The sequence below is a fragment of the Sminthopsis crassicaudata genome, chromosome 2, assembly GCF_048593235.1.
Source record: "Sminthopsis crassicaudata isolate SCR6 chromosome 2, ASM4859323v1, whole genome shotgun sequence".
Lineage (NCBI taxonomy): Eukaryota > Metazoa > Chordata > Mammalia > Dasyuromorphia > Dasyuridae > Sminthopsis > Sminthopsis crassicaudata.
Window position 1 is genome coordinate 531891941 of NC_133618.1, and position 12536 is coordinate 531904476.

Here is a 12536-nt window from a genome sequence, read left to right on the forward strand (position 1 = left end):
TCTTGTAGAAGAAGTGATAGACTATAGATACAGAATAGTACATACATTTACATATACAGTCATTTAACAAAAGGGACAGCTTTTATTTGAAGAGTGCTAGTTGGGGAGGTAGGAAAGTTGGCAGTTAGTGATACTGTTAGTAAAAAAAAGGGAAGAGAAGAAAGAAAAGAGAATTGATGAAAATTTTTAATGAATACCCAGATGATACTAGAGGGGTGTTCTGAAGAAGACAAAGACAGGGCAGTGTTCTGGGTGGCGTTTGACTTTGGCCAGTCTCCTGATAGTCCAAGTTTTATATTGGAACAAAATGAGACACTCATAGATCAGTTTAATGTTAACAAAAAGAAATTTACTTGGCTAGATTTAGAGAAGGATTTCTTTTTTTCCCTTATACATTCTAGTGTTTATATTTATTTATTTATTTAATACTTGAATAGAAATAGGAAAAAGGAAAAAAAAACATTGTTATGTGCACAGTAGTGCATAGAAAGGATTCAGAATATGAAACAAAAAATTATAACACCAGGAGGTAGGGGTGAAGTGAAAGAGAACTTTATTCTTAGATAGCATATATATACCCAACTGATGATATGGGGGAAAGGAGGAGATCCTCTAGGAACCTGGCATAATGGGATTGGCCCTAGAAGAAGGAGGGAGGCATGCTAGGCTTTGAGAGCACTAAGGAGGGAGGCTTGGTACCTGGAACCAGACATCACCTCTTGGGGCTATGCCCCACCTCCATGTAGGACTCATTTGCTCCTCAGAACCTCTCATCCCTCAGGTCCTCCCACATGCCTTGAACTGCATTCCTTGCTTCTAGAGGCTTTTTAACCCGTACAGTGTTCCAAGACCTGTAGTCTTTGAATATAGCTGCTGGTAGGTCTTGTGTGATTGTATCATATTTAATTTTTTTTCTTGTTGCTTGTAATATTTTCTCCATGATCTGGGGGTTTGGGAATTTGGCTTTGATATTCCTGCAGGATTTTCTTATAAGATCTCTTTCAGGTGGTGGATTTTTTTTCTTTCTGTTTTCCTGTCTTGCCCTAACACTCTGGAACAATTTAATTATTTCTTGTATTATTATAACAAGATAATCTTTTTTGTAGTCCAGTTATAATGTTTTCTCTTTTTGATCTCTTCCCAATATGTTATTTTTCTTATGAAATGTGTCATATTGTTTTCTATTTTTTCATTCTTTTAAAATTATTTCTTAGTCTTTTATCACTTTGCTGGCTTCCCCTTGCCAATTCTAGTTTCCAAGGAGTCATTTTCTTTCTTAAAATTTTGGATTTCCCTTTCTACTTGGTTGACTTTCTTTTCATAATATTTTCTTTTCTTGGATTTTTTTTAGCTTTTCCTCAATCTCTCTTACTTATTCTTTAAAGTCTTTTTAAAGTTCTTTTATAAATTCTTCTTGGTTGGTGAATATTTGATGTTACTCTTTGAGATAGGAGAGGTTTTTTATTTTAGTTTTGCTCTCTGAAAATAACCCCCAGTCTTCTTTATTCCCATAGCAATTTTTATATGCTTGGGTTCTTTTTTCTTTTTCTTTTAATAATAGCTTATTAGTGTAATCATCTCTTGTCTTGGGGTGGGGGGAAGAGTGCCTCTGACCTCAAATCTTCCTTTAGATCTCTCCTCTGGCTTAGAATCCAAAATCCAGAATCCTATTCTCCTGTAAGTATTTGTGGTGTGTGGTAAGGGTCACTGTAGCCCTTCCAATTAATTAGAGACTTGCTTTAGAAGAGGCAAAAAGGAATTTATTGCTTTCTCATGGAAAAGGAAAACCCAAGAGAGTGCAAAGGTGAGCTTTTCTCAGCAAATTTATATAGAGCTTAAAATGGAGTCACCACCCTCATCCAGTTTATGCAGGAACTTTTCCCAGCAACAAAAGAGTAAGAAACAAAGTTGCTTGCTCAAAGGGGATCAACAAGAGTCACAAGGAGAGATGTGATGGAAGAATGTGTATACACTGAGGGGGATTTCAAAAGTGCAAAGGTAGGGGTAAAGAACACCACCTCCATCACAAAACCCAATCCCTGCCCCAAGAAGCTTGTATTCTTACATTCTTTTGGGGAGACCACCCACCGATGTTCCTGTGGGTTTCAGCCCTCCGATTCAAGCCTCTTTCCCCAATTTAACCTTTGCTGTTATGGAAACCAAATGCCCACTCATTTCTCACAGTGGCCATCAGTGTCCCTGCCTTATTGCTTCTGTATTCATCCTTCTCACCCAGGGCCAAATCGGGGCAGCACATCTGGGCTTGATATTCTTTATCAACAGAGGTTCCCTCAGTCTTCCCTAACTCAGACATCTCAGACACTTGAACTCTTTTGACTGTCTGGGAGGTGCAAGTTTTGGGCTACAACTGTCGGGGAGGGGGTGCAAGTTCTTGGGCTACTTCCAACCCATCCTTTCAGTGGAACTAACTTGGAAGTATTTAGTTTCACTGGGGCTTTTTTGGATCTTCTCCTTTTGTCCCAGGAGGATCTTATTCTGCCTCAATTCATATTTGTTTTTAAGTCTATTTTTGCCCTCAGGCACAATTTTGTCTGTGGGGGAAATCTGGAGAGCTTGAAATTTTCTGATCTACTCTATCATCTTCCCAGAATCCTCTCTAAAGAAGGATTTTCCTTAAGAATAGAGATTCGCAACCCCTTGAGTTGATTCAGGTGAAACTCCCATTATAATTCCCTCCCCACAAAACATCTAAAGAACCCTCTAACATATTAGTCTGAATTCTTACTCCTCTGAGCTGTTTTTTTTTTTTTTTACATAACAGCTTTTTATTTTCAAAATATATGCAAACATAGTTTTCAACATTCATCCTTGCAAAACTTGTGTTCCAAATTTTTCTCCCTCCTTTCCCCTTACCCCCTCTCCTGGACAGCAAATAATCCAATATATGTTAAGCATGTATAATTATTCTATAGATATTTCCCAATCATCATATTGCACAAGAAAAATCAGGTCAATAAGGAAAAAAAATAATAAGGGAAACAAAAAGCAAGCAAGTAAAAACAAAAAAGGTGAAAGTACTATGATTCACATTCATTCCCTATAGTCCTCTTTCTGGATGCATCTCCATCACAAGTCTATTGGAATTGGCCTGAATCACATTATTGTGGAAAAGAGCCAAGTCCATCAGAGTTGATCATTGCATAATCTTGTTTGTGATGTGTACAATGTTCTCTTGAGCCAACCAAGTCTTTTTTTTATTTTATTTTAATAATTTTTTATTATATATTTTTATAATATTATCCCTTGTATTCATTTTTCCAAATTATCCCCCCCCTCCCTCCACTCTCTCCCCCCCCATGACAGGCAATCCCATACATTTTACTCGTGTTACAATATAACCTAGATACAATACATGTGTGTAAATACCATTTTCTTGTTGCACAATAAGCATTAGATTCTGAAGGTACATGTAACCTGGGCAGACAGACAGTAGTGCTAACAATTTACATTCATTTCCCAGTGTTTCTTCTCTGGGTGTAGCTACCTCTGTCCATCATTGATCAACTGGAAGTGAGTTAGATCTTCTTTATGTTGAAGATTTCCACTACCATCTGAATATATCCTCATACAGTATTGTTGTTGAAGTGTACAGTGATCTTCTGGTTCTGCTCATTTCACTCAGCATCAGTTGATGTAAGTCTCTCCAGGCCTCTCTGTATTCCTCCTGCTGGTCATTTCTTACAGAGCAATAATATTCCATAACCTTCATATACCATAATTTACCCAACCATTCTCCAACTGATGGACATCCATTCATCTTCCAGTTTCTAGCTACAACAAAAAGAGCTGCCACAAACATTTTGAGCCAACCAAGTCTTGAGGAATGACTCAGTGCTATTTTAGGAAAACTAGTCTACCCTGCATGGACAGATGGGTTGGGATATTGCTGTTCTCATACATATTACATTTAATATATATTTTAACATTTTTTCAATTACACATAAAACAATTTTTATATTCTTTTAAAAAGATTTGAGTTTAAAATTCTCTCCTTTCCTTACACACTTATTGAGAAGGCAAACAATTTGATAAAGATTATATATGTGCAGTCACACAAAGCATACTAGTCATGTTGTGAAAAAAATACACAATACCCCCCCCCCAAGAAAAATAAAGTTAAAAAAAATCTGCTCTGATTTTCATTCAGACTCTATCAGTTCATTTTCTGGAGGTGGATTACATTTTTCATCCTTGTGCTTCCAAATTTTCATAAATCCTTGTAATGCTGGGAATAGCTAAGTTGTACAAGTTGATTATTATATAATATTACTGTTATTGTGTACAATGTTTTTCTGGTTCTGCTCAGTTAACTTTGCTTCAAATCTTTTCAGGATTTTCAGAAAGCATCCTGCTTGTCATATCTTATAGCACAAGAATTCTGTCACAATCATATACTACAACTTGTTCACTCCTCAGTTGATTGGTATTTCCTCAATTTCCAATTCTTTGCCTCCATAAAAAAATGGTACTATAATTTTTTACCCATAGATCTGACAGGTAAACTATTTTTTGGGGGGGCCTTGGCACTATAATTTTTATTTTTATTTATTTTTCTTAATTTTATAATTATAAATTTTTTTGACAGTACATATGCATAGGTAATTTTTTTTTACATTATCCCTTGTATTTACTTTTCTAAATTTTCCCTTCTCTCCCTCTACTCCCTCCCCTAGATGACAGGCAATCCCATACATGCTAAATGTGTTACTGTATATGCTTAGATACAATATATATGTGTAAAACCAAATTTCTTGTTGGATGGTAAGAATTGGATTCCGAAGGTATAAGTAACCTTGGTAGAAAGACAATAGTGCAAACATTTTACACTAATTTCCCAGTGTTCCTTCTCTGAGTGTAGCTGTTTCTGTCCATCATTGGTCAACTGGAACTGAATTGGATCTTCTCTATGTTGAATATATCCACTTCAATTAGAATATATCTTCATACAATATCGTTGTTGAAGTGTATAGTGATCTTCTGGTTCTGCTCATTTCACTCAGCATCAGTTCATGTAAGTCTCTCCAAACCTCTCTGTATTCATCCTGCTGGTCATTTCTTACAGAGCAATAATATTCCATAACATTCATATACCATAATTTACCCAACCATTCTCCAATTGATGGGCATCCATTCATTTTCCAGTTTCTAGCCACTACAAAAAGAACTGCCACAAACATTTTGTACATACAGGTCGCTTTCCCTTCTTTAGTATTTCTTTGGGATATAAGCCCAGTAGTAGCACTGCTGGATCAAAGAGTATGCACAGTTTGATAACTTTTTGGGCCTGGTTCCAAATTGCTCCCCAGAATGGCTGGATTCTTTTGCAACTCCACCAACAATGCATCAGTGTCCCAGTTTTCCCACATCCCCTCCACCATTCATCATTATCTTTTCCTGTCATCTTAGCCAATCTGATAGTGTGTAGTGGTATCTCAGAGTAGTCTTAATTTGCATTTCTCTGAGCAGTAGTGATTTGGAACATTCTTTCATATTAGTGGATATAGTTTCAATTTCATCATCTGAAAATTGACAGGTAAACTATTACATGATCCCAAATTTGCTTATGGTTTCTCCCTTTATTTCTGAATCATGTAATCTATTCTAGTATCTATTTTCAATTTATGGGTGAGTTCATCCCATTCATATTCACATTTATGATTACTGTGTATTTCCCTCCATCCTAATTTTTCTCCCTCTATCCTTTTCTTTTTCTCCTTTCACCCTGTCCCTGTAGGGTACGATTTCTATACTCAACTGAGTGTGCATATTATTCCCTCTTTGAGCCATTTTCAGTGGTTCAATTGTTGCCTGCCACTTCTACCATACTCTTAATATCCTGTCTATAGTAAAAGCTCTTTTGTACCTCTTTATGTGAGATAATTTACCCCATTCTACCTCTCCCTTCCTGCCCCAGTGTTTACCTCTTTTTCACCCTTTAATTTAACTTGATTGGATACCTTAATCATAGTCAACTCACACCTGTGTTCTAAGTTTGTGTATAGTCATACTTCTCACTGTTCTATTGATAAAATATTTAGGAACTAAAAATATCTTCTCATGTAGGAATATAAATACTTTATCTTTATTAAATCCCATATGATTTTTCTTTTGTATTCTTTTGTATTGCTTCTCTTGAGTTTTGTATTTGAAAGTTAGATTTTCTGTTCAGTTCTGATATTTTCATTAGGAATACTAGAAAGTCCTCTATTTATTAAATACCCATTTTCCCCCACTGATGGATTATACTCAGTTTTTCTGGGTAGATGATTCTTAGTTGTAATTTTAGCTCCTTTGCCTTCTAGAATATCGTATTCTAAAGCCCTTCAATCCTTTAACTTGGAAGCTGCTAAATCTTGTGGGTTTTTTTGACTGTGGCATCTCAACATGTGAACTATTTCTGGCTGCTTGCAATATATTCTTTTTGACTTGGGAGCTTGGAATTTAATTCTGATATTCTTGGTAATTTTCATTTTGGGATCTTTTTCAGGAAGTGATTCTTTCAACTTATTTTACTCTGGATATCAAGGCAGTGTTCTTTGATGAGATCTTGAAAAACAATGTCTAGATTCTTTTTTTTTTTTTTGATCATGACTTTCAGGTAGTTCAATAATTTTTAAATTAACTTTTGGATCCATTTTCTAACTTAGGAAAGCAATCTCCCAATTCTAATTTTTAAGGAATTATCTTCTTCACTCTTCAGTGGGTTTTTGTGCCTCTTTTACCATTTGGCCTATTCTGTTTTTTTTAAAGGCATTATTATTTTCAGGAATTTATATGCTTTCTTGTCAAGATATTGATTTTTTTCTCATGATTTTCTTGCATAACTCTCATTTCTTTTCACACCCTCTCCACATTTCTTATTTGATTTTCCAAATAATTTTTCGAGCTCTTCTAGAAATTTTTTTTAAAGCCTGAGACTAATTCATATTTAGAGGCTTTTCAAATAGATGTTTTGACATTGTTAACTCCTTTTGAGTTTGTGTTTTCTGCTTAATAACTTTATGTGGACAGATTATTATTTTGATATTGTTGTTTGCTCATTTTCTAGCCTATTTCTTAGTTTCTGCTTCTGGTGGAGGAGGTATTATTTCAAACTTAAGCTTTTTTTTATGCTGCTTTCTTCAGAGCTAATTTTTGGGGGTCTGTAAGTTTTCAGTTTTTCCAACGTATTATGATATAAGGAGAGGAGTGGTCACTACTCTCCTGTTCTGTGTTTTGGTTTGTGAGCAACCATAGTCATTCTTTTCCATCCTGGAATTATGACCAGGGTCTTTGTTTTCATAATGCTCCTTCCCACCTTGGGATTTCAACCTAGAACCACATATAGGCAATACAATGAAATCCTGTATCCAGTGACAGCAAAAGATTTCCTGTAGTCTCATTATTAATCAGTTTTCTGATTCTGTTATTATCTGTGGGCTGAACTCCAGCAGCTGCCATCACTGATGCAATTGCCCACTCCCATCCCCCAGTTTCAGTTTATTATATTTTAAAAGAAACAAACTGTATAGGAGAGTCATGGATTCATGTGTTTATATAATCTCTATTTTTCTGGTGTTTGTGTATAGAAATGTTCATACTTATTGATAGTTTTCAAGTTCATGGTTAAAAAAGAACACATTAAAATGAAGTTCACTTGAGCTTACCCATTTGTCAGTTTTCAAATGAGCAGAAGAGATATAGTCATGCTGAAACTGCTTCTTTTGTTCCTTTCTTTAATTTTCTTGCATCAGCATGAGAGTGGCATTATTTCCTTGTATTTACAAAGTTTTGGAATGATTTACCAACTATTTTGTAATTTGTCTTTTATTATTTCAGCATTTGGTTTGGGAAATTTTATAGGATATGCTTGTTTTAGTCAATAAATTTTGAATTTTTTTCTTTTGTGTTTGGGTGAAATACATGAGGAAGCAGAGGCAGTAAAGGAGAGTGGTTATGATCCAAATGGGGAAAATTATATTACCTAATAGTTAACATGCCCTATTACTCATAGTTTATAATTAGTCTGTACTAGAGTTCAGAATAGGAAAGATTTTGTCTTTCCTAACTTTCATCCCATGTAAAGGGCTGAAACTCTTGAGTTGATGCATATAGCTACAGAAAAAATTCAAAGACATGCTCCTTTTCAATATTTAGGATATGAAATATATCCTAAGACACTCACAGTACAAAAGCTTTCTTTAAGAACAGAGAAGTTGGACACCTTAAATGATTTCCAAAAATTAATAGGAGATATCCAATGGATGCGTCCAGTGTTAGGCTTAACTACCAATTAACTGCAACCTCTATATGACATTTTAAGGGGAGACAGTGCTTTAAATTCACCATGCCAGCTTACAAAAGGAGCACAAGAGGCTTTGAGAGAAGTTGAACTGACTTTATCCAATGTGGTTAAAAGAGTCACTCAAAAACCCTTAGAAATATCAGTTTTTGCTACAAAAGAGGCACCCACAGCAGTCCTTCATCAAGGAGACAGTGTGATCGAGTGGGTGAACATCCCAGCACAACCATAACAAAACCTTACTCCTTACCCAGTGCTTGTGGCTAGAATTTTATTAAAGGTCATTAAGTGAGCAGTACAATTATCTGGGATAAGACCTTACAAGATATATATCTTTTATACTAATGCACAAATTAATGTATGCTGTGAAACCATCCCAGAGTGGTAAATTTTATTAGCTATGGATCCAAATTTTACACATGAGTCTCCATTAAAGACTATTACATAATTGGTGATGGGTTCTTGAAGAATAGGTTTCTAAAGTTACTCTTAAAGGACCAACTATTTTTACAAATGCATCCAAACATAATATTTGCGCTGTATACTCTCATGACTTAACTATACAGAGAGTAGTCAGAATTCCTTTTCAGTCCACTCAGCAGAATGAATTGCATGAAATCATTTTAGCTCTTATTATCCAGGAGATATAAATACAATACCTGATTCAGCCTATTCAATAGGTGTGGTACAAAGAATGGCCACAGCCCAAATAAAATTTGTAGCCTCTAATATATATAAGCTCTTTAAGGAACTTCAAGAGCAAGTGAGAAAGCATCCAGGTAAGATTTATATCTTGCATGTCCACTCTCATAGTGGATTTCCAGGTCCTATTTTTGATGGCAATTCAAAGGCAGATAGCCTCCTAACCATGTTGGCCAGTACTCCTTTATTTCAAGAAGCCCAAGAATCTCATTCTAAATATCATCAGGCTGCTCAAGCTTTACATTTACAATTTGGAATAACAAGAGAGGAAGCTAGGAGCATAGTAAAAGCCTGTCCAGCTTGCCTTCCTTTCCACACTACTACACTCCCTCCAGGAAAGAACCCTCATGGTTTGAGACCTAATGAAATTTGGCAAATGGATGTGACCCAATGTAAATCTTTTGGTTGTCTGCCTTATATCCATGTTGTGGTAGACAACTTTTCAGGATTCACTTTTGCAATACCAGCAGCAAAAGAGACAGCCTGAGTGGTCACTGAAATCCTTATACAAGCATTTGCAATTATGGGTGTGCTATAATCAATAAAAACAGTCAATGGACCTGCATATACTTTTAAACACTTTGCATACTTTTGTGCACAGTATAAGATTTTGCATACCACTGGCATATTCTTTAATCCTCAAGGACATGCAATAGTAGAGAGGAAAAACAGAGACTTTAAGACACTACTCCAAAAACAAAAGAAAGGCGGAGCCACAGGTAACCCTAGAGAACTTCTAAATCTAGCCCTTTATACTATTAACTTCTTGATTTTTGACAAAGATGCACTGCCTCTTGCAGACAGGTTTTATAACCCACCAGAAGGGCAGTGTCCAGTGTGAGCTGCTCCACTATCTTTAGATAATCACCAGGTGATGTGGAGAGACCTAGAAAGTGGTGAATGGAAGGGACTAGATAGGTTAACTGCTTGGGGGAGAGGGTTTGCTTGTATTTCTACAGATGGAGAAGGAATCAGATGGGTGCCAATGAGCTGTATTCACCTTGTCCATTGGAGAGAGATGGAGCAGACCCTTGAAACGAAGGAGAATACCCAAGAAACATCAGGTGGTTCCGTCGTTGACTGTGCCCACCACTGAAAGAGCCTGGCAGTTATGGCGTTTGACTCATGGACATCAAAAATTGTTGGACTTCAAAATCCTCATGAATCATTGGATTCTCTGAGACATGATAAGATTGTTGTAGGACTTGAAAACCCTCAGGAATCATTGGATTCTCAGAGACGTGATAAGACTGATGTAGGACTTGAAAACCCTCAGGAATCATTGGATTCTCTGAGATGTGATAAGACTGTTGTAGGACTTGAAAACCCTCAGGAATAATTGGATTTTCTGAGAAATGATAAGACTGTTGCAGGATTTAAAAATCTACAGGAATCATTGGATTCCCTAACATATAAACAGACTGTTGCAGGACTTTAAAAACTTGTGGGGAACATTGGATTCCCTGACATGTGAAGCAATGGACAATAGATTGGTTTTGGACTATCTTGGCTGCTGAAGAAGGTGTATATGTGATTGTTGTTTATATACCCTCCTTCTAGGACTTCTGGAAATCTTTTACAACACCATGTTGATTCATATTGTTTGTTATGTCACTACTTGCATGTACAATTCATGTTTATTGCACAACATTGAGCCTACACCAGCTGTGGGGAGAGTCATCACTGCTAGCCTGTGCTTTATTGCTATGTGCTTGTGTAATACCCCCCATGCTGATGGGTTTGTGCATATCTGTTTTTAGTAAGACCCTTCAGCCCAGAAACCCCCTACCAATATCTGTCTTGACTCCCCATTTCCCTTTGTTTTTCATCTCTCTTCCTGAGAAGTCAGGGAGGGCGTGACCACCTGTGTTCTAAAACAAAAGAAAGCCAGAGATGTAAAGGGCTGAAACTCTTGAGGTGATGCACTGAGGTTGGACAACTGAGCACTTAAGGCTAATTACCAATTGGACAATACTCTATTAGCATATGCTTGGAAAATAGCCCTTCCCACTATTTTGTGCTGCCTCAATCTGTTGGTGAATACAGAGAATTGTAGGAGTGATTAGAGGGTAAAGTAAGATAAGCCAGACTTAATTTTGGTGGTAGAGAAAAAAAAAGTGTGGCGATTCCTATGTCCATTCCTTTCACTTCTACCCCTAAAGACCAAGAATAAAGACGAAGGACTTTTGCTTATCCTGACTCTGGCTGATTCTAAAGTATCCAGGGTGCTAACTCTGTCTTCACAATCCCATAATAGAGTTTCAAATGGCTAAATATCCTTAAATAATATCCATGCACACATATCAAGGCCCATTTTATTTTTAAGAACTTAAAACATTGGATTATTGAGCCCAAGTTCAAGTAGCCTTTCATATCTAGAATTCTATCTAGTAGAAACACTGAAAAATGTATTGTAAGGGTGGAATAGTCAATAACATTCCATTTTTTGGAAGTCTGTGATGGCCTATTTGAAAAACAAACTAACATCTTAATTCTTAAAAGGTAACCAAATCCAAACAACCTTACATAAATTTTGGTGCTTCTTGAAGAAATGGATGCTATAAATGTCTAATTATAGTCTTCTTTCATTTGGTGATTAAATATATTTTCACCCTACCTCAGTTCCTCAGGATTTTATAAATGTCAGTTCTCAGTCTTTATCATTCTTTAGTTCCCAATGGGACCTTCACAGTTTTCTCTAGGGTTTCTGCTAAGATCTTTCTTATCAATGTGAGTCACAGTAGCAATCTGAAAGTATTTTAGTACTGTGGTCATGGTAGCAATTACTTATACATCTCAGTTAACAGTTTAATAATTTTACACTTTAGTTATTTTAGACCATTTCCCTCCTTTCTAAAGACCAAAGTAAATAATTTAGCTTTTCCTTTTAATCCCTAAATTCATTTTTTGTATCATCATCAACTAATCCCTATTGTTTTGTTCTTTACTTTCTCTCTTTGGCACATTTTAAAGAACTTGTCATTGTAGTCTCTTGAACCCTTTGTCAAGTGTTTCTTTTTTTGGCTCACCTAATTTATGACTTTCACTTGACATGTTAAGTCAAGTGGGATTCCCTGTACTTCTCAACTAGATTATCACTTTTTTAAACAAGATGCTCCCTTCCCTTGTGATAGCCTCTTTTATTTTGCTTGTCATTTGGGGATCCTCTTCCTCTCAAGTTTCAAGAGCACAGCAATACCATATTCTACTTTCACCAAACCTCCAAAATGAATTTTCAAACGTATGATTTGTTTTTGCTTTTGTCCTTAGCACAGATTTTTATCCTGGGCTTTCAGTGAATTCTTTAAATAGTCTCCAGACTTCCTGTGGATTAGTCACTTTAACTCTTCCTTTTATTTCCTTCCCTAATTATTGTACCATGTTTGCTAAAAATGAATAACTGTGCTGGATTTTTTTGGTTTTGCTTCTCTCAGACGAATGTTCTGTGATTACTCAGTGGAATCAACCAATCAATCAATCAACCATTGATTCTTTGGCCCTATTTGACCCTACTGTTTATCTTAAGTTCTAG

The 12536-nt window shown here is 36.1% G+C and overlaps 1 protein-coding gene across 1 annotated transcript in view; it reads left to right on the forward strand.

Moving 5' to 3' along the window:
* The window catches only part of FAM81A (family with sequence similarity 81 member A), a 100026-nt gene that overhangs the window by 72388 nt on the left and 15102 nt on the right, over positions 1 to 12536 (forward strand). The gene's annotated exons all lie outside the window — the stretch shown is intronic.